General features: G+C 42.8%; 1 long non-coding RNA gene across 2 annotated transcripts in view; it reads left to right on the forward strand.

Annotated features, from left to right (window-relative positions):
* The window catches only part of LOC121668038, a 67,031-nt gene extending 44,894 nt beyond the window's left edge, over positions 1-22,137 (forward strand). For both annotated transcript variants that reach the window (XR_006017231.1, XR_006017232.1), the window contains 4 exons: positions 3,360-3,878; positions 4,074-16,071; positions 16,194-16,367; positions 19,100-22,137. This is a non-coding gene — a long non-coding RNA (uncharacterized LOC121668038). The remainder of the gene's footprint in view (positions 1-3,359; positions 3,879-4,073; positions 16,072-16,193; positions 16,368-19,099) is intronic.
* Positions 22,138-22,463: the final 326 nt, after the last annotated feature.

Consider the following 22,463-nt stretch of genomic DNA (forward strand, 5'->3'; position numbering starts at 1 on the left):
CTAAATTATAGTCTGGGGCAATCATCAGAACACACTTTGGGTTTGGTTGGGGTTTTTTTTCTTGTTTTTTTCTCTTTTTTTTCTTTTTTTTCCTGGAAGTTGCTCTTTCAGAAGAACAAGCCCCAAACCTAGAAATAACACCGTAGTTTGCGTTTGGGGATCTTCTGGGTGGGGGAAATCTGCTATTTACAGGTCTCTAGTGCTCTGACATTGCTGGTCACAGAAGCTGATGTGGAACTCCTAGTCTGTGCCAATCACTGTCCTTATTTTTCCTTTGTTCATGAAATCCTTGAGCAGGGATCATTTCTCTCCCTGGTTCGTACATCGTCAGGATCTTGAGCTGTATGCAAGGTTTCTAGATGCCTTGGTATTGTAGCTGTGTGCTTGTGCCTCAAGTGCAATAAAGCCACTCAGGCAGGGAATTAGACATAATGTTCTTCCTTAAATTCCAGCAATTAGGCATAAACATATGCATGCACAATAAAATGCCATATATCCCTTCTGAGGCTACGACTACCATTAGAAAAAGAAAAGAGAACCACGTATTTCCTAACATGCCAATTGGATAGACTTAGTGTGAGAAGAAGGTATTCAGTGAGTCAAACACTTAATCCAAGAAGCAAGTTGTACACAAACTGCTGATAAGGTAGACAAATTTCACACCCTGTTCTGGGGAAAATATTACATTTCATGGTGCTTTACAGATGATGACAAATCCTATTAAAATCCTGGGAAAAAAAAGTATAGAAGTTAAACATGGATATTTAAAATGATCCATGTTTTGGATGCACAAAAAGAACTAAAATGGGCATTTCTTAGGAAGAACAGCAAGTGCCAGAGAGGTTTTACACAGGGTCTTTGGCAAAGAAGTAATCTGATTATAGCTACAGGACCAATTTCTCTTGCACCACATGAAATAATGCTCAGAAATAGTCCAAGTACTTCTTCCAGTTGCTAGACAAACTCAGAGGATAAATAGGATGGAGACTCTAATGGTGAGGTTTGAAGGACTGCAAGAATATCAAACCTTTCAAGTTTGCTCCAGGGCTGTAAATCAAGGTGGGTTATGCCATCATTCTGAGGCAGCCAAGCTATAATTTAGGAGCTTTTTCCAGTTACTATGACTGGCTGAAGTACAATGGCAGGAGCTTTGCAGAGGTTTAAATGATTGCTTTTTAAGACCAGATGACAGAGCTGTGACTGCAGAGCTACACCATGGAGCAGGCCAGAATGTGCTGTATCCCATGTCCATCGCATCTGGGCTGAGGCAGATCCACACCCACTGGTACCCAACAGCTGTGCCTTCTGTGTCAGTTTTGCTACAGATACTTCCAAATTGTCCATCTGGATTTTGTCTCTCCAGGACTAGATAGGTCTCAAAGTAGCTCTAAAGGTCTGGGTAGCAATGAGAAATCACATTCCTGGGAGTTAGTGCCACGTAGTTGCCCAAGAGAGAAGCTCTGATCCTGAGGGACAGAGCTTTGTTGAGGCCACAGCAAACATTTTTGGGAACCTTTCTAATGCTTTTTGACAACCAAGTGATGTGAAGCAAGAAATTCTCCTCTAAGAGTGTGGCATGCTTTGGCTGGGGGTACAAACATGGACCCAATCCAGCCATGCCCCATTTCCTTGCTATAAACCAGGTAATGCTGAATTCCTGAATCAGTCTGTTCTTGTTAGCTGTAGTGCTTAGAGGAAACAGAACATATTCCAGGCTATGATTCCTAGTGGTGTGACAAAGACCCTAGCAGATGAACTCGAGGGCTCTATCTGCCATGGATCCAGGAGAACCTGGTTTCCCATAGGCTTATCCTGCTCCTTGGCACCTCAGCGCGCCCCTAAGTCCAACTAGGTGTCATTTCTTTCCTGTGATCTAATATGAAACCAATAGTCTGGAGTAATTTGTCTTGGAAACTTAATGCCAACCTATTTACTGAACTTCAATAAGGACCATCATTTCTTCATGAGAGTTAAGTACTGGGAAGTGCTAAAATGGTCGTAAGTGACCTTCTCTGGTGAAGGATGACAAATGATCAGCTTGTGGGGACTGTGTTGGTTATCAAACACCCAGAAATATTTGAGGGGGGAAATTGCCTCCAAACACAGATTAGTTCACTAAAAATAGCACCAGGAATGACTCTAATGTCAGATGGAGTGAAATGATGTAAAAAACAAAGCCTTTTTGAGAGCCTCTATTACAAGGGATGTATGGGATGCTGCTATAATAGTTATTTATATGGTTGCCTGCCAGCAGGTCCATATGTTACCTACAAAGACTGTCCACACTCTTGGAGGGAAAAGTATTTGTTCTCAAATTCTGACAAGATAGGTTATCCATTTCAGGTGGAGGGAGGGACTCTGAAAGGAGAATTATATTCCCAGTTGCTTCTTCTGTGAGGTTTCATGTGCCATGTTGACTTTGGGAGTGGGAAGAGGACACAAGGTTTTCAATTTGACTGTCAGGGTTTGGACATGAAATTCTGGTTGAACCCAAGGAGATGAGACAGGCAAGCTTACACGTGTAGCTCCAGGAGGGAGGGAAAGACAGCCTGGAAGAACTAGAAAATCACCCCTGGAAATGGAGACTTGAAACAAATTTCAAAAGTGATAGTTGCTATTCAGGTGTGAAAATATATGACTACAGTGAGGATGTACTTTTTAGATTAATATTTTCAACTAAAAACTAGCTCAATGATGAGTGGCAGGAGAAAGCACCATGATGTGGTTCCCAAGCCTGTGAACACACACTTAACATGCCCCCTCTACACGAGGGGTAAAAGAAGATCAAGGCTGGCATGAAGTAGCAAAAAAACCAGCATGTGCCTTTAGCCAGGGGAGCTGCAGCCATCATTATCAAATAGAAAATCCTAGGAATTGGCTTTGCTCTCAGGACATACGGTGTTTGTTCTTATAAACATGCTCAGAAACATGTTTTAAGGTGTTCATATAAAGTGAAAGGGGCAACTGTGGGAGAAACTGCAAACTCACTTCAGAAATCTTACTCCTGCTTTCCAAGAGAGCTGAGTGCAAAGTGGGACAAGAGGAGATTTGGGGCTAATTTTGGGTCCAAATATGTGCTCAGGAGCAAAGGCTGGTAAAATTTCCTGGCAGTCACTGACTCAGTAGCAATGCACAAAGTTTATGGAAAACCCCATTCACTGGGCATTTTTCTGGCAAACAGAAAGTATGGGTTAATTTTCCTGGGAATGAGACCCTAAATTTTCTGTGGCATTTCCCTGTAAGTATTGAGAAGTTTCTCAGGTGCAGTCACCTGCTGGAGAGGCGCCCCTGTCTCCCCACTAAGGAGGCTAAGAGCTGTTTATGTGATTTAAATGGGTTACAGCTGCCTTCCCTTCCAGGTATTTGGAAAACATCACATCCTCCCACCAGGAGTGTTCCTGAGCCCCTCGCAGAACTGCTGGAGAGTTTCTGGGAGCCCAAAGCAGGGCTCACAGTCTTCTCACTGAAATCTCTCATGCTGAAGAAGCTGGGTTTGCCATTCATCACTGCAATCTCAGCGAATGACATTCTCAAGGGTTTCTTCTTTTAGCCTTCTCTTTTAATAGCGTTTTTTTTTACACTACCAGAGGTACTTTCTGTTCCCCATTAAATCTCCTGAAGTGTCATTCTCCCCAGGGTGAAACAAGGAACCCAGTGGTGCTTCAGGAGGCTTCACATGGTCCTTACTGACCTGCCATGCAACAAGATGTGTGGATGTGGCACTTGGAGACATGGTTTAGTGGTGGACCTGGCAGTGCTGGACTCAACGATCCCAAGGGTCTCTGCCAATCTAAATGATCCTGTGATCCTAAGATGACGTGAGACCTCTGGAAGGAGAAGAGGGAAGGCCAGGACTCCTGACTGAGAGCTGGTTGCAGGTGAAAGTGATTTGAAAATTACCTGATGGGAAATGTTATGTGTGGATAAAAGGAACAGGTGGGGTGGTTTATTCTTAGATGTCTGTGTGAGTTGGGGACCTTTCCTTGGCTGTGACCTAAGGCTTTCTGTCTTTTTTTGTATATGATCCTCTGAAATGTCTGTCCTTCAGCTCTTGAATTTTTGCCCTCCCATAGGGGCCCTTCAGCAGAAGTGGATGAGCTGATACGGGCCTGGCTTTTCCTGGAAGCCTGCTCAGAAGGTGCAGCTGTGGAAGAGGAAACATCTCCTTACCTTGTACAAGATCTTTCTTATGCTATGGGGATACAGACTTCTCTTCTGTTTCTTGTCAGCCTCATAGGTGGGCAGAAATGGTGTGGCGTGGCTTGATGCTGTTGAGGGGACCGAGCCCAAACCAGCTTTTACAGAGACACCCCAGTGAGGCTTCCAGGAGGACTGGGAACTTGTGGATACGAGCACTGTGAGTGCCTGTTCACACGGCTGTGATTTGTGGTGTGTTGCAACACTTTCTGGAACTGTTTAGACAACTTAATGGTCCCTTTATAGCATCTGAGGGGACAGGATTTGACACACCTTAGTCAGCGCTTTGACGAGAATATTTGTATTTAATTAACTGCTCTACAGTAATGGGTGTGAGGCTGTGGAAGGCTGAGCAGGGATAGGAACAATGTTGTCCAAGTCCAGAAATGCAGAAGGGAAATTATGAGTTTAACGGGGCATGAAATTATCCTTTGTGTTTTCTTCAAAGTTAATTGTAGTTCACAACATAGTCTGACAAACCCTGTCAGAAACCCAAAACCATTTGCCTTCACTGTAGGACTCTGTTGTGTAGCTCTGAGAACTGTTAGCAAATTGCTTGTCCCAGACACCAAGAGGCCCCAAAGACTGCTCCCTGTTCCTCAGAAGAGTTACAGATCCAGATGGGGAACCTAGAACATGCTGAATTTGTTTTCTGAATTTGCTAGTGCCAGTGATGTGGGAAATGAGAAACTTCATGGCTCTCTTAGAGCTGACAAATGATAGTTGGTAGTAAATTGATGGATGACAATACGATGCTCTAAGGAGTTGGTTTTAATCCTTCCCAGGGAGGGAAGCTTTGGGCCTGGGTTCCTGGGCTGCTTTGGGCATACAAGTGTGAGCATGGGACAAGGATATTGCCCCAAATCCTGAACAGACCTCTGTGTCTGCATCCTCATTTTGTCCCATTCAAATAGTTGAAAATTTGCTCAAACACAGAACCGCTTCAGCATAAAATTGTTTATGTTCAAGAAGTCTTAAAATTTACATGATCACATGAATGTTTGAAGGTCTGGTAGTAGGGTGTGTGATAAAAGAGTGAACAGAAATTCCCCGAGTCCAAAGAGTAGCAGAATCTCAGACTCTTGCAGTCATTTTGTCACTGAATATAAAGCAAATAAAAAACTTTCAAAATACTGACTTTTACCTCAGACTTGTAAACTGTCCTATTCCCACCCCATTTTAAGCCCACACCAGTATTCCTGACTCAGCATCCTTTACCTCTGCTGCCTTCTCTGTGTCATTGGTGGGAGGCTCTTCAGCAGAGAGGTTTAATGACAGGAAGATTTATTTCTTTTGCTACTGTGCAGATGAAAAACTGGCTGCTCATCCAGTGTTATGTAGGCGTGGCTCAGTGGCAAGTGACCCTTTTCTGAAGTTCTGCCACAAAGAGCGATGCTGTTGAATGTGATAGAAAGGGGAATAAACTTTAAAGCTAAAATATAAACATAAACCACTAGCAAATATGTGCCAGTTGGCTGTATTTATACCTGTTAATGACTTTATAGGAAGTGATTGAGAACCAGCCCTGTGAGTCTCAGTAATTTTTCTGTCACTGGTTTCTGGGGGACCAGGCAAGAAGGCAAATACTTTCTATTTGTTGGAGACTGTAGTTGAATCATGAACAACACTTTAAAAAAGGAGGGAGTGAAACCCTGGGACTGATCTACCTGTGACTGATTTCTGTCTGCCTCTGATAGGAAGGCCTTGGCAGCTCATATTTCTTCTATGCTTTTGTGGTCTCCAAACAAGGAGACTTTTTTATGAACAGTGTCTTTAGACAACGGTGGGATATCTGAGGGCTCTTGATCAGTTGTATCCTGTCCCAACTAGCCTGACTATAAGGAAAAGTATGAGGAGTGAACAGCCTGCAGTACACAGATCTGTTCTACTCTGCCTGGTAGCAGCAGCTGCAAACCAAAGGTTCATGGCTGATGTCTCATTCACAAGGCTTGACAGGTTTGGGTGCTTCCGCTTTGGAGCGTGAAAGGCTGCCACAGTCACAGTTTCCCTTTGGCACCTCTTTGTTCTGATGGGGTGTTTTTTGATGTCATCAGGAGCTGTGGCCATGGCAAACCACACACCCAGTGCTGACAAGTGCTCCCGGCACAGTTTAAAAATAAACTTGCTGTGGATTGTTAAACTCTTGAGGTGTCTGTCTGCTGGCTCTCCTTTCTCTCCCAGTAAGCTGACTTGGCTTTTCAACAGAGACTGGATTTCACCACAACAAATTGATGTTTTGTCCTGTTCTATAAAGTTGATTTATGGTTGATTGTTTGATTTGTTGCTTCCAGCCAATCAACAGTTGAAATGTCAATTTGAATTACCTTTCCTTCCAGCCTATATTAACAGTGACCCTCTGAGCCATTGTTAATGTAGCAGAACAAAAGACATCTGGGAGAGATCTCCAGTCACCTGCTGTGACAGTGGGACACTGGGCTCTGAAAGCTATGATCCACTATGCTTTCCATCTCTCTCTGGAGAGCACTTCAATGTGTGAAAAGGTTTTAAAATAAAAAGTTGTGCTTCACATTAAAAAAGGAGGAAATTCCTGTTTCTTTGCTTGTGCTCCATCCTGTTGGTCCTGGGTCTGCCTGACAGATGCTTTCCTCCCTGAAAATCTCCCTGCTAATTGTGAGTACCAGATGCCAATCTTCCTCAGCACATATTGGGATGTAATGTAGCCTACGGTGATTAGATTTGCTTTGACTTGTTCATACCACACTGATTTAACACATGGATTCTTCAGGCTGAGGCGACACTAATGACTTCTCAGCATTTGGGATAGGATGGATCATTAGATGGTCACTGATAGTTTCATTTTGGTTTGGTTTTTTTTTTTTTTATTTCAGGAAATAGACCAGAAAATTGTATTTTTTTGTTTCATTTTGCCCAGACTTTGTCTAAAAATAAGACATAAATGTAGCATTGTATTTGGCTGTGTTATTATTTGAAGTGCAAAGGTCCTTGGTTTATTCTTCTAGAGGGCAGCTTAGCCTTAGATTTTATTTCAAATATGAGTGTATTCCCTTCCTTTTAGTAAAGTTTTCTAGTTTTCCAGACTTGCTTGGAATCCGTGTGACCTTTGCAATGCTTTGTTTATGGACAGCGACATAACAAGATTAATACTGACCTTTCTCTAGCAAAGGCACCCCCTACCTTTCCCTCAAGGCCAATAGGGTGCTGTTGAGTACAGCTACCGCCTCATACTTGGAATTCCTTATTGACTGTAATGCATAGGTAGGCTGGAGGAAAAAAAGAAGGGGGATTTACTTATTTTGTGGAGCACAATTTCTCATTCAATGAACACATGCAAAGTGAGATAGAGCATATACATAAACTGATGGACAAAAGAGAACACAAAAACTACCTTTAAAGTTTGCAGATGGTGTTCATCTTTCACTATATTTGTTGGTTGTTTCAGTTGCTTCACTTTTTCTGATGTATGAGTGCTCTGAAGGGCAAAGAAAACATGCTGTTGTCCAGCAGTGAGTGCCTGTGGAGGTCAAAGAGGGAGTTGAGAGGATGCTCTCCTTCAGCCCTGTGCTGGGGAAAGAATGGGAGCGAAGAGGTTTTGGGGAGAGAAGCAGAAAAGTGATACATCAGAGACAGGACCACCTGGAAGGCAAGGGGAACTCCTAATTCCTTCAGTTATTGCTATCTCAGGAGTTTGCATGGGCTAATTCAAACTGTGTTTGTGTTAATGTAAATGATTCTTTTTTTTAGAAATGCTTTGCACACACAAACTGTGTGTGCACAAGGAGTAGGGGTAGGAATGCATTTTAAACTATGTAACATAATGTTAATGTGATACTGAGATGGCAATGGAATAAAATAACCCTGGGTACAATTTTTCTTAATAGATTGATTTGAGAAATTTTTGATTTCTTTGATTCAAACCTAAAGAAAAGATGACATGAACCAAATGTTGAAGATACCACTGTTAGTTCATGTTGTAAATATGTTTGAACCCATTTTGTTACCTGAACTTAAAAGCAGTTTAAGAGCTCAGTAAAATTGTTTCTGACAAAATTATAAAGCTTTTTCTAATAGCTAAAACCCCCATTTTTCCAATTTCTTTTTCAGGTAAAAATCCTCATGAATGTTATACAGTGTAGAAAAAGCAAGGTTTCAAAGAAATGGGCATGTTTCCTTCTGTATATTAAAACTTCTTGGCCAGGTCTGTTAGCAACTCTTAGCAAACACAGGAATATATTATATTATATTATATTGTATTATATTATATTATATTATACTATACTATACTATATTATCTCAACACTATTGATAATATTGGCAGGTACTTTTGGTATCCTGCACGTGTTTGACTCAGCTCTTCTTTAAACTAATGTTTCTGGGCATAAACAGGGAGAAGGGGAAAAGGGAAAGTTTGACTTCCTCTTGGGCACCTGAGAGAAGGAGAGGTTTGCTGCTGGTTAGATGGGGCTTTGGTACTGCAGGTGCTTTACGTTGTTTATTTATTTATTTGTTTATTTATTGTAACCTATGCATTCCCAGTGACTGGAAATCTCTGTAAGTGTAGGTAAAACACTGACATCTAGTGCCTAGAACAAAGCAGCCAAACGTGCTCCGAGACTCCAGCTTTGGGCCTCCTGAGCTGGGTTTAACTGCTCAATAATATTATGGACTACAGTATATTATGGGTATTATATTAAAATGGACGTGACGTATTTGGGGCCATCTAGATTGACATGCTCTTGTGCCATTGCTAATCACACCTTTCTCCAGGAGACAGAAGGAGAAGTTGAGCTAAACACCATCTGACAGAAGCAACTCCTTCAAGTGAACTATCTCACCATGGCCTTCAATACTTACCTATCTCCTCTGAAAAAAGGTCTCCTGATCCCTTTTGGAGCACCTTTTGTCTTTTTTGTAGCAGTCTCATGCTGGTGGTCCAGAGGGAGCCTACAGATCCCTGGTGAGCCATCAGAGGTTTCCCTTTCTCAATTTCCAGCTGATGGACTCCTGCTGTCAGCAGAGCTGCAGAATAAGTTAATTAACATTTTATGCCTTTATTATTATAGGGGTCCTTAGAATTATTTATTTCCTTCTGTTTATGATGTTCTATTTTAATGATGACTTTCAGAAAATGCTTTCAAAGAATCTCAAAGACCCACAGTGCCCAACGACAAAAACTTAAAAGGAATTAGCAATTCCTGGCAATAGGACTCCTCTCTCTGGCTTCATTCTTTAGGCTGCCCTTCAACACAAAAAACCCCAACCAACTAAACAAAAACCCAATCAAAAACCCCAAACCCACAACAAAACAAACCTTTAAACATGGTTATCCCCCTAGACTTGATCATTTTTTTCCCCACTACAAGGAATGAAGTCTGTGCAAAGTCTGCCTAAAACACTATTCTTGCCAAGTGGATTTTTAAAACTTCTTACTTTCTCATTTATTACACTTCTTTTTGCTGTCTTCTTAAGCCAGGGCTGCCTACTGATTTTTAACTGGCATTTAAAATTATTATTATTTGTGGTAGTAATTTCTAGGCAATTATGAAAATAATGGAAGAAAGCTCTGGCTTGCTTTGCTACCACTGCCCTCTCATGCCCTTAACCCCAGTCCCCTTTTTTTTAATGCTTAATCAGAGCTTTTTTTCAGTCATTCTGCAAGATGAATAGTGCACACATGCCCAGCTAAGGCCACCAATGGGAAGCAAAAATGCAGTGGGTGCTGCAGGGCTCATTTCTGTTGGTCAGGCTTTAGTGACTGGACTAGTTAAAAACACATTATTCTGCCCCTGCAAGAACCCCAGATCACAAAGAAAGCATTTGAAATTTGCATTCAGACTGATAATGTACCAACTTAAATGTCTTTAAACAAAGAAAAAAACCAAAATCAACTCCAAACAAAAAATATTTGTCAGGAATTTCCATGTGCAGAAACCAGCGAGGCAAATATTAACTCACGTGTTATTTCTACAGGTGACTGGTGTTTTCAGGTACAAAAATGAATGAAACCAAGTTGGTTTGGGGTAGATGCTTTCCTAAAAAAAAAGGTTTATCAGACTTTATGGATGCAACACTACAGAGATTCTTCACTTTGCTCCTGCCATATTGTGCTGATGGGACAGGAGAAGCAGAAATGCAAGCCCATAGCACAGGATGGGAGTCACAGTGAGTGGGCTATTAAAACATGTATATGTACTAATAGTTGGCTCTGCTTATTTCTCCAGAGGAGGTAGTTAAGCCTTTAAATCAGCTAAGAAACCAGTTCAACAGTGTGGAATAATTATAGGGCATTTCTTGCTCATTTTTATATAATCCATTAAGTATCTCCTAGATTTATCTTCCTCTCTCTGCTGTTATCTGTCATTTGCAGTTTCTAGTCTAAATAACTATATTTATGGGATTAGCCAGCAGATGGGCTGATGAGATTTGGTATCTGGGATCTAAACTCAGGATTTCTTTCAATCTACCATGAATAACCCATTTTGTATTTATTTTGCATGTCTTGTTGTCTAAATGAAAGAGTATGTTCTAGATACTTTTGTTTTATTCTGGCTACTAAAATATAGGAATTACAGAATGAAGGTCTATGCCAGCCTGTCTTTTAGGAAACCTGAAATCTTATCTGAGTTATTAAAGTTTAACAGCTAGTGGGGGGAGAGAAGTAATTACTTCCCATAACATCTTTCTCTATCAAGAATTTCGTTGTAACATTGATGCAAAATTATTCCACTGGCATTATGAACTGCCATGTAATGTTTGATAATGACACCTCTTACTACCACAGAGAAACCTTTGTTATGACTTAGATTACACATTCATATCCTGCACCAAAAATGAAGATGAATATAATGAAAGTAGATAGCTAATATATCAAGGAGGCATTTGAGCTGAGAATTATAATTTTTTAAATACATATGTGAGAATGTGAAATAAATTAGACAGATTTTTGTCTCACTAAAAAGGGGCAAAACTCAATTGTCTGCAGTGGCATTTTACCCATTTCCCATCAATAGGAACAGTGTTAGCAAAGCTCAGATTTCCTTTTGGCTTCACTGTTGGCTCTTTAGTGAATTTTTTGATATGGCTGCTGGTGATTTCCCTTATGCCATTTCTTTAGACAGGACAGGAAAAGCCTGAAGTTGGGTTTTGCCCTTCCTCTTTCAAACAGATAGTCCTTAGTTTAAAGTCTCCCTTCATCCTTTGCTTTTCCACCCTTCCTCATACCACAGTGTTCAGTGACATTCTTCTGGAATAAAGCCTAGCCAGGCATGGGTAGGATGGCAGTGAAGAGGTTCCCAGGAAATGTTTTGCTGTTGGAAAATATGGGCTTTGTTCAAATCCAACACAATGAAGGAATGTAGATGTAATCTACAGATCAGATGCAAATTTTTATTTGTTACTTGCTCATTCTGATGTTGAAAAGCTTGGCTTGAACTTTCTGTAATTTAGTTTTGACTTTATGCTTCCTTTTGTTTTAACCTTAAGTATAGGATGTTGCAAAAATTTCATAACATCGGGAAATAGGATTTTATGTATAAAATGTCAGCTTTTTAACGAAAGAAATTATTTGGTATTTTTGAATAAGACTATGTTGTGACCTTTTTTGTCCCTTTGGGCCTTTGATTTATCTTTAAATGCTATATTCTTGGGATGGAGAGTTAATTTCTGACTTTTTGTGGTGAACCACACTTACTCTGAATTCTTTTAAGATAATTCAAACACATCACCTTTAAATTCCTCAGCTTTTCAGACTCTAAGCAGCTTCTACCTCTGTCACCTACAGCTTGAATTGCTTTTTAAAAATTTTTAAATTTTTAATTTTTTTTTTGAAGTGGCAGCAATCATATTACAGCAAGGCTATTTGCCTTGCCAAAAAATTCACTAATGCGAATCAGCAGGGACAGGTTCCTGACACACGTGGTGGTTTTGCTGATGGTATTTCAAGTGACCCTTGTAATCACTGAGCATCAACTGGCAGTGAAGTTTCATCATTAAACTTTAACTTCGCTCATTTGGGGTTTTAATTGTGCTTTGAAACGTTTGATGGCTTGGCTGACCTTTCTCTGGGTTAACTGAAGACTGAGATTTGTCTGCCAGGAGGGTACTGCTGAGGAAACCTTGGAGCACAGCACTTGATTGGTGTCACTGAGACAGCATGGTCTGGTATCTCTAGGGTTAGAAATGCCTCTGAACTTTTTATGGCCTTTAACTGGAGCTAGAGAAAAAGGAAACACAGGGAATGCCAAGAATTTTACAAAGAGTAGGTGATGAGTATAAATTGAAGAGCCACTTACATTAAAGACAGGGATTGGACACTATAATGCCTTTTGTACTTCTAAAGCATTTCTAACCCTTCCTTTCCCCATGGGAAATCTCGCAGGAGAGCGGTGAATTTCCCTGCTAGCGGGAAAGTCCAGCATTGCCATCTCCCCCATGCTGCATTCCTGCTGCCATGCAGATGGGAGCCCTGTTTCCAGGGCAAGGCAAGGGCACACCAGGTAGGACCGGGGCAAGGTCTTTGCTGAAAATTACTACAATTTGCAAAATCCCCCTCCCCTGACCCGAAGCTATTTTGGAGATCTGAAGTTTTCACCAAAACTAGCAATTTTATCTTTTTTTCTTTAGGTCTGATTCAATGCTACATAGAGGGACAGATGAGTGCAGATATTTCACGTGTAGACTTTCTCCTGCCCCTATGAATACTCTTGATTTCCATGCTGGCCTTATGGCTCTGTGCTGACATTTGTTCTGCCAGTCCCTGTGGAACCTGGCACTGTGTCCTGAACCACCCGCCCCTCATCTCCGTGTAATTAGTCTCAGAGCCGTGAGACAGGAACCTTTCCTGGCCATGTTTGTGCAGGAGGCCAAGGGCAGTATCAAACTCCGAAGGTAAGCAGTGGGGCAGGCACGTGAATTCAGGCTGAAGGATGATTTGGGGCAGTGTGACTGATGAATGGGGGCTTATTTCAGGGGGCTGCAGTACCTACGTGTCACACCAAAGAGACAAACCATCCTTTGGGGTGCTGCTCTTCAAACCTCCATTCTTGATGACAAAAGGGAATTTGGTGCCTGAAAACAAGTCCTCTGCAGTAAGCATGCACAGGCTCATCCCAGGCTAGCTGCATCCCAGGCTGCAGGTAGTGTCCATATTCCCACTGTGAGTGCTCTCATTAGCAGGACCTGTGGGCTCTGGATCAGACCCTGGTGGGGAGGACAGAGTGAGGAAGAAGACAAGGGCCAGTTTCTTTCCAGCCTGTGGGAGAGGGGAAAACCCTGTGGTGGTGGGAATGACATTGACAGCCAGGGATGTGGCACATTTTGGCAGAGATCATGAAATCAACTACTATAAACCTGGCATCTTATCTGGGCCTCCCCAACAGTCCCACTCTCAGCATAGTATCCCCATGTATTTAAAGTCCTGTCCCTTTGGCTGATACCTTGTTAAATATCGGCCTCCTGCAATAATATTTTATCTTGTAATTGTAATCCCAGAGCATGCAAAATAAATACCAAGAAGAATATAGTGGATTACCTTACCTTCATCCTTCAGAGCATTGAGTTAACCCCAGCCACTGAATAATTGCACCTTCAAAATAGGTTTTGTTGGAAGAAGCAAGAGCGGAAGGACTCTGCAGCCAGCAGAGATCAAGACTGGTTGCCTATGTAAAACCATTTCAAGCCTCTTGGCCTGAGACTACGTCATTAGCTTGTGTCAGTGATTAATTTGAGAAGTATATATTCAGTAACAGGCTATTTATTTTACAAAGTTTAGTCCATAATCTATTTACTTGCCACTGCCAGCACATCACACAGTAGCATTGCAGCTAATACTGAACAAAACCCTGAGCAGTGCAGCATCCTCTTTTGACTTCTTCACTTGCCATTTATTTTTCTTACCAGGGTAAGGCCTGGAGATCTTGATCTCTTAGCAAACACGTGCTGGCAATTTTTCCTGCTTTGCCAGGCCTTGGTCCTCAGCCCACTGCTGATGCTCAGTTGAGACATGATTTAAGCACCATCCAGTCAGAACCACTGAGGAGCAGGACAGTGATGGCAGCTGAGGAAAAAAGGAGCAGGGCTGGAGGCCACAAGTCAGCGAGAGGAAGGTAAATGTTGAGGGTCAAAGTTGTTCAGCGAGATGCAGATCAGGAGAAAACTTGAGTGGATAGACTGAAACTTTCTGGGTTACTGTTAGGCTGTCAGAACGCAAGTGTAGCTCACATTTGTACCTGCCAGTTGTATTTCCAGCTCAGGAGCATGAGCTCTGCAACAGAAGTGGATGCATGGTCCATTTTTAGTAGCATTAGTAGCATCTTGCTTTTTTTTTGGCGGGGGGGTGGGGAGGGAGGGCGGATAAAAATGTTTGAGGTGCCCAGGGTGTGTGAATTCAAGAACTGCTTATTCAGGGGAGAGCTGCAGGACTGGACCTCGGCGGGCACAGCTTCCTGCAGGGGATGCAAGAGGCTGATGTCCAGCACCTGTAAACTGAAAACGCCCCATTTGGTACAGGCACAGTTGATATGCCTGGGCCAGAGTTATGTGCATGAGCTGAACAGAAGAGCAACCCTCCCACCCTCTGTGGCACAGCCAAAGTAGGGTTTGGACCCTGTGGTCAGTGTGGGGTGTGGGGGAAGGAGGGATGAGAAATGCCCTGGGGACCTCTTACCCGTTCTTAGTGCCAAGCTGAAGGGACAGGGAGACCATTCTTCTTTATTTCCCTCCATCCCAGCTGTGTCTGCTGCCTACACACACTGAGCCATCCTCAAGGGTCCTGGGGCAGCACCCAGCTCAGCTTTTCCAAGTGTCTGCAGCAGCAAACCTGCTGCCTTGCCATCTATCAAGGACACCTGCTCTGAGCAACTTACCTAGGCTTAGAGCTGACTCGATGTTACCAATGGAAATTTTTCCATATTAGGAAGGAAAACCATCTCTTTCCAGTTTGTGTGATGAAGTTGAAACAAGGAGAATGCAAGGTGTCATCAGCAGTTGATGTGGTGATGTGCTCTTCTGGGATTTTCATGTGAGTGTAAACCTGGTGTGAAGGTGGCATCACTCAGCTCAGCGTGGACGCAGGGTGTAGCCAGGGCTGGGTAATCAGCTCCCCCTCTGATTCCATGTCCCCGTGCGTCAGCGGTAAGTGGCTGCAGGGCAGGAATCCAACCCACCTATCTATCCCAGTTCCAGCCGGACAGCGACTGAAGGGTGCGGGTGGCTGGATCCCTGCAGCGCTCTGCCCCCGTGGAAAACAGGGTGCACCCCCAGCGATGTCAGAGCTGTAGCGGGGGGGAACCCCGTGATTTTTGGCAAGAGTTGGCTGTGCGGCCCCGCAAACGCTGGATTTTGGCAGCAGCGGAGCCGTGAGGGGGCGGTGTTGGACCGCGGGAGCGGCAGCCTTGGCGGGGCAGCGCTGGCGGCACCCGGCCCCGGCGGGCTCCGCAGCGTTTTTGCTACATTTTGGGGTGTTCAAGCCTTGGTATTTTGCAACAGGGATTAGTTGCAACAAACTCTCCTTTCCCTGCTGTCATTCTCTTTTTTTTTTCCCCCCCCCCCCCCCTTTTTTTTTTTCTTTTCCCGTTTCCTCTTTTCTTTTGAGGTCTTTCCCAGACCTTCCAGCAGTGTTCATGGAACACCCCAGCGCTGGAAGGTGACTCTTTGTCAGCTGAACATCTCTGGAATCACAGGTGGGCAGGTGGCGCAGCCAAGATCTCTGTGATGCCCCACAACACGCCACATGTTCCTGAGCTGACTCCCAGCCAAACCTCAGCATCACGGCCACCTCTGCCACGTGCTTGCTGAGGTGGCTTTCTGGCTATCAAGGCCAGGAGGAGAGGTTACGCCACAGGTTTTCCCTGGCTTGAAGAGAATAAAAAGCCCCATTGGTGACAGCAACCTAAACAGGTAAAAATGTGCCGGGTTATTTTGCCTTGCACAGTGCAAAGCTGCCCCTTTCCCTACACTGCTTTATCATTTTTCATGGTTCCAAATTATCTTTTGTTTCCGAACCCCCAAACTTTCTCTAGATGCAAACTATTGCACCTGCGTGAGTGTGGTAGTGAGCTGCCTTCACTTTATCTGCTGCTGTTGGACAGATGAATCCACACTACAAGAGAGTGCTTGCAGATTATTATCTTTGTTCCGTGAAAATTTGCCTATCAGTAGAAGTGGCATCTGGAGATGGGAAAGCAGAGCTTCAGGTACTCCACCTTCCTTTCACCAGCTCAACAAGGAGATAGATATTTCTTCTGCTATGTTAGCAAAGCCACTGGGGTTTTGATTCCTACTCTGTATGACAAGGATAGGAGCGGGGGGAGGGGGGAGGGGGGAGGAGGGGGGTGGGAAGGAAAGTTTTGAGGGACCAGCTCTGCCCCTTGCACTTACAGAAGGGATGCCTACCAAGGGGGGTGGAAGGAGAGGTCTTCCCAAGGCAGACAATACGATCATCTCTCTCTCTCACATAGAATCAGTGGGTTGTTAATGTTTGAGCCAGCCTCTTATTTCACTGCAGTTGTCTGCATTGTCAAGGCTTTCCTCAATACGTCAAAAACCTGAAGGACCAAACAGCCCCAACAATGGCTGGAACAGGAGTTATTCCTGATCTAAAGCATAGCCTGCTGAGGGCCACCCTTTCTGTGATACTTGTGAGGCTAAGCAAAGTGAATGAACCAACACAAGATGATTCTTTTCCCTTTGTGCTCCGTTAGGTTAAAGTTTTTAGAGAAAAAGGATTACCTCTGGGACTGAATCCTCCTTTTGGGCTGATGGATGCATTGCAGGCTCTGTTCCCTTTGCACCCTCAGCTTCCCCCAAAAGAGGAGACATGTGGGAGCCAAAAGACCAACCATTGACAGCCCTGTGTTGTGTGAGATATTTCATTTACAAAGGCAGGGACATTTGTACCATCATCTTCCCTTGATGGCTCCCCAAGCCTTGTTCTGCCAGTAGAGGTCAGCACAGAGGCCATTAAGAAGACTAACATGATTATCTTGTGAAGATCAGGAGGCTGTTCTGAAGAAAGTCCCTTCCAGCACTGTATTTTACAGTGGTTCAATTGGCTGGCAGGCAGCTTGTTTTACCTGGTTGCTTGGTTGCTTTGATCTTTAATAACTCTAGTAAATACCTAAGAAGAAGAAAATAGTTCACCTGTTCCACATAGTGAAAAAAAAAAAAAAAATCCAACCCAAATTGCACAGTACCTGTCTGTCTCTCTGTGTCAGTGATGCTAAACTGGAGTTTCAGTGGGAGAGGGTTTAGCCCTGGACAGGTTTTCCAGGTTAATTGAAAGAACGTGGTGATACCTGAAATGCTACTTGCTCCATGTGCTCATGGCTTTGTTAAGCAAGGAGATCAACGGAAGTGCATAGGTAACTTATCTCTTTACAGCTGAGCCTGTGAAGAGAGGATGGGCTAGTTTAATGGCTCTCTCTTTTTATTGAAATCCCTCTTTGTTGGGTATCCTGGGGTTTACAGTGACTAACACCTTTCCATAAGATATCTCTCAATCAACAGAGACAACTATGTTTACAGGGCAACATTTTTCACCTGCTTGTCAGCACGTCAAGAAGTACCAAAACGCACAATCTCCCCTGAATCCCACAGCAAATCATTCATTTTTTAAAACATCATCTACTGTCAGTAATGGTGTTGCAGATGGGTTAAGACAGCCACGCTTCTGCTTCATACCTATGGAGAGAGGAGAGCTTAGAGCATCTACCTGAGAGGTGCCACCATTTAGGAGGGAGACCCTTCTCAGCACTGTTTTGCTGTTTGGGTTTTTTCCTCGCAGTTAACTGTAGATACACTCGAAAAGGAAAACAACAACAAAAAAAAAAAGCCAGTGGGCTATTAACAACTCGGTTTAATGTTGACAATGGCACTTTGCAGTGGGAGTGTAATCTGCTTAATGTTCCAGAGCAGAACAGCCCGTCAGCTCACACCCCTTTCATTGGCAGTGGTGGCAATGCTTCCCCCAAAAGTTAAAGCCTTGTGTCTCATTTCTGAGAGGGGCTTATTCATAAAAAGGGAGGGAAAATTGATTGTCCAATCCACAGAAGGAAAAAACACACAAGGGGATAAATTATGAGAACTAAGATGGGCAGACAGATTCCTACATCTTGTGTATGTAAAAATCTGTGCCTGGTAGACTTGAGCTGTGTCATTTTAGATACATTTCTCCAACCCACGTAAATATTTCTGTCCATTGGAAAAGAAGGAAATTTCATTTTTCATCAAAGCTCTACAGTGATCTCGTTATTAAAAACAGAGGGAAAAGATGTATCAGGAAGGCAAAGCAGTTGCAGCCACATAGTTGTTTTCAATAATCCAGTGAGTCAATACACAGAAGAGCCTTTCATTCCTCCCTGTGGTTCAGACTAAATTGTTTATTAAGATTTTGGTGCATTATTTAAAATTTAAAAAATAAAAAGGAAATTGTACCTCTTTATTTTAAAGACTGTTGCAATAAAAATTCAGATTATTCAAATTTATCAAGTGCATTTTATAAGGCAGTAACCACAGCAATTTTTTCCTCATACCACAAGATATTCCCTGGCTTTTCCATCTCATTCATAGTCATACATAAGGAGGCTGTTTACAAGGCATTGCTACAGGGAGCAAAAAATATTATAGAAATGAAAATTTGATCCAACCAATGGCTGGAATTGTAATGAAAGACCTAAGCGGAAGGTAAACAGCAGCTTAATGTAATACTTTAAATGCAATTCTTGAAAAGTGATGTATAATAGCTACAAAGGGGATCTGTACTTCAGATCTTCACCCATGCAGAGGTGTGGAATAGAAACTAATTACACATGTAGCTATAATGCACACTGAGCAGCCAGAACAGACAAGTACAAATATTTAAGATATTTCACTTTTTTAAATCACAAGGTCGTGAACTTGCATTTTGTTTTTGTTTCTTTTTCCCCAGGAAATTGGACAGGAGGCTGGCTGAAAGTATACCAGAGCTCTACAGGGATTTCTTGTGCTTTTTCAAGAAAGGATTTGCTGTGTTCTAGAATGTGTAAATATTGTTTGGGGCTTGTTTTGTTTTTTATCTCAAATGCTTGCCAAGGCAATTGAACCGTACAAACATAATTAGCCAGGGGCTGAACATTTAATCTTAAATTCTGAGTCTTCATTAAGTCTTAATTTAAACCTTAGGAGGGAAGCTTGCAACCATTCCTGTTCATAAGGATGGATGGAATTTGTGGCAGATTTTTATGGCAGAAGAGGGAAACCACTCAAATGGGGAAAGCTCAGAAAATTGTGCTGAAGCCAGTAAGTAGTCAAGGGGTTGTGCCATGGATAATGGGACAAGATCTGGATTCAAGTCACCTTTTGTGTGGTCAAAGCAGGTCAGGCTGGGCAGGGCTTTGGGCAACCTGATCTGGTGGAAGGTGTCCGTGTCCATGGGGTTGGGATCAGATGGGCTTTCAGGTCCCTTCCAACCCAAACCATTCCGTGGCTAGGAATTTAAGAAGGTGGTGTAGGAGAACTGGAATGCTTGTGGGTTGAAAAAACAAGAGCTTTCCCCTTTGTATGCGAGTTACACCAAATCAGGATGGGGTGTTCGGGGGTAGTTGTTTTTTTTCCATGGGTGATCTTCCAATGGCATTGCTATTTTTACCTGAGAAAGGGACAATTTCTGAATTTGGATCAATTTCAGTCTATCAAGATAAAATAAACCGCTAGCGCCTTTTATTTTTATCTCAATTTACTGAGAAAAATTTCTACACTAGGCATGATAGGGAGAAAAAAACTGGAGGGAGAAAAATTAAATGAAACAAATCCTTATATTCCCTTCTACAAGCACTTTTATGAGCTGGGAAGTCATGGAGAAATGTGAAGGTGCTGTGATTTCTCCTACACCTTCCTTTCCCCTTTTTCAGTTGTAAGAACTATCAGGTGACATCTTTGTGAGGAACATGCCAGACCCTCTGCACATAGAATGAAGTCCAAAAAGCAGCAGAATTAATTCCTGTGACTTTTCATGCCAAATCTGTTCTCTTGTTCAGTGTTGTCAGGGGGGGTGAGACCTTTGTAATAATTTGAAGTAGCCTGATTGCCAAATATCCAGAAAAGCAGTAACAGAGGTTAAAAATAAATGCGAAAATCTATTTAAAATCTAAATAACAAGATTTATATAGTACCTAGTACTTGCTGAAATTTTTTTTTCTAGTGCATGCTTTTAAAAAAAAATAAAAACAAAAGTAGTGCAAGAAGAGAACATTCACCTTGCAAATGGCTGGATTCCAGGAAAAAAAAAAAAGGGCAAAAAAGGGAAAACTTGGCCGGAGATTTGCATGGCTGCCTGCAGACAAGGCGACCCGCTGGCCTCCTGCCTGCTCCTGGCCTGCCAGCGGAAGTTTTGCCTTTGGCTTGGCAGCAGCACCCTGAAATCCTGCTCAGCTTCAGTGCCATGGTCCCCGGTGGGCTCTGGCTCCGGGGAAGGCAGGAGGAGGTGTCCTGCAGGGAAAAGCACCCCCATGGGAGCCACCTGCCAAGCAGTGCCCAGACCCCCAGATACCACCTCAGCCCCATCGCTTCCGCTTTTGCCACTTGGATGAGGACAGGTGACTTCAATAAGTTTATAACAAGTTGGGTTCTAAATCCTCTTCGGTGCAATTTGCTAAGGTACTGAGTGCTTCCACTCACCGTGGCAGCTTCACAACTCCTACAGCTACATGGAAAATTTAGAATTAATAGAACTATTTAACATGGGAACAACGACCTGGAAGGATCTGACTGGTGCAGTTCCTACAAATCAACACAGTATGAGATTGTAAGCAAATGGGCTGGTCCCCTGTGAGCTACCGAACATCTTGTCCTGGGCACGTTAACGGCAAAGCTTGAAATAACGGTGACTTTTGGAAATCAATTTTGATAACCAGACTCTATTTGTAAGGTATTTTGAGCTAATAAAGCTACTGTGGTCCTGGGAGTGCCCTTTTCCTTGAGCACAATGGGAAACCCTTCTTGTCAGGATTGCTATAGAAACAATGAATTATCAGGCAAACGGGACCATCCGGCAAATTGTGCCAGACCGGGGATGTGTGCTGATAACACAGCAGTGTTAATTTGCTCTATTTTGTTATAAGCAGAGCTTGCATTGCCTATAGAAATGTAAAGAGGCAGGTGAGCTGGAATGTCTATTATTTATAGACACAGTTTGTGCTGTATAAATGAATTTTTCATAGGAAGACTTTTTACAAAAAAAGGCTTCAGAAACTGCTTCGTAAATAATTATGACTGGGAGCTTCAAATGTGCTTCGAAGAATGGGTGGATACCTTTTAGTCCCCCTTAAAATTTTTCAGTTGTAACCTTGAACGTGTTGTAAAGAGTGGGGTGTTTTGACCATGTGGGAGATACCCCAACCCCATTATTTCCAGCCTTTAGCAAAATAATGCTGAACCGCGGCTTGTATTGCCTTCTGTCATCTTGCAAAACTGAGTCACCCATAAGCAAATGCAAATATTATCAGTATGTTGATGTGCTTGTATTGTATGGCTTGAGAAGTCAGCACCAGACTGAAGCATGATCCAACGACGACAAGAAGAAAGAAGCAGGAAATCCTCTTGGTATCAAGTGGATAACCCCTATATATTCTTTACCACGTTTTGCTCAATGCCACTTGGGAGGATGTTCCTCTATTTTTAAAAAGAAGACATGAAATATGGCAGGAAATCATTGACCTGAGAGGAGTTTGGCTTCAGATGTGAGACACACCACCAGGATCATGGAAAAGGTAGGGGAGAGGTGGGAAAGAAGGATGAGTGAGAGAGGCCTAGGCAAGAGAATGCTGTATTTGGATGTCATATATGAGTTGGGGAGAAAACAAAAACGCCCCTGTATTTGCATGTGAGTGATGGGAAAAATACTGCATCTTCTACTGGGCTCAATGAGGGTGGTGAGGCACTGGCACACATTTCCCAGAGAGGTGGTGGATGCCCCAGCCCTGTAAACATTCAGGGTCAGGTTGGATGGGCTTCTGAGCAATCTGGTCTTGTTGAAAGTGCCCCTGCTCATTGCAGGGGGTTTGAAAGGAGCTTTAAATCCAACCTAAACTATTCTATGATTCTGTGAAATGTAAGTGAGGCCCTTGGAAAAGCAGGTTGCCAAGGAGTTTGGTATATACAGGAGGACCAAAAAAAAAAAAAAAAAGAACAATATGATACCATAATTCAGAGTGGACCACATAGACCTGTTGTAGGACTCTTATAATAACTGAGAGTATATTTAAATCCTTTTGCTATGAATGAGACATAAACACTACTAAAACCCAAGTATGGTG

Source organism: Corvus kubaryi, unplaced genomic scaffold (genome assembly GCF_017639235.1).
Source record: "Corvus kubaryi isolate FWS band 111438036 unplaced genomic scaffold, C.kubaryi_AGA036_p1.0 37383, whole genome shotgun sequence".
Classification (NCBI taxonomy): Eukaryota; Metazoa; Chordata; class Aves; order Passeriformes; family Corvidae; genus Corvus; species Corvus kubaryi.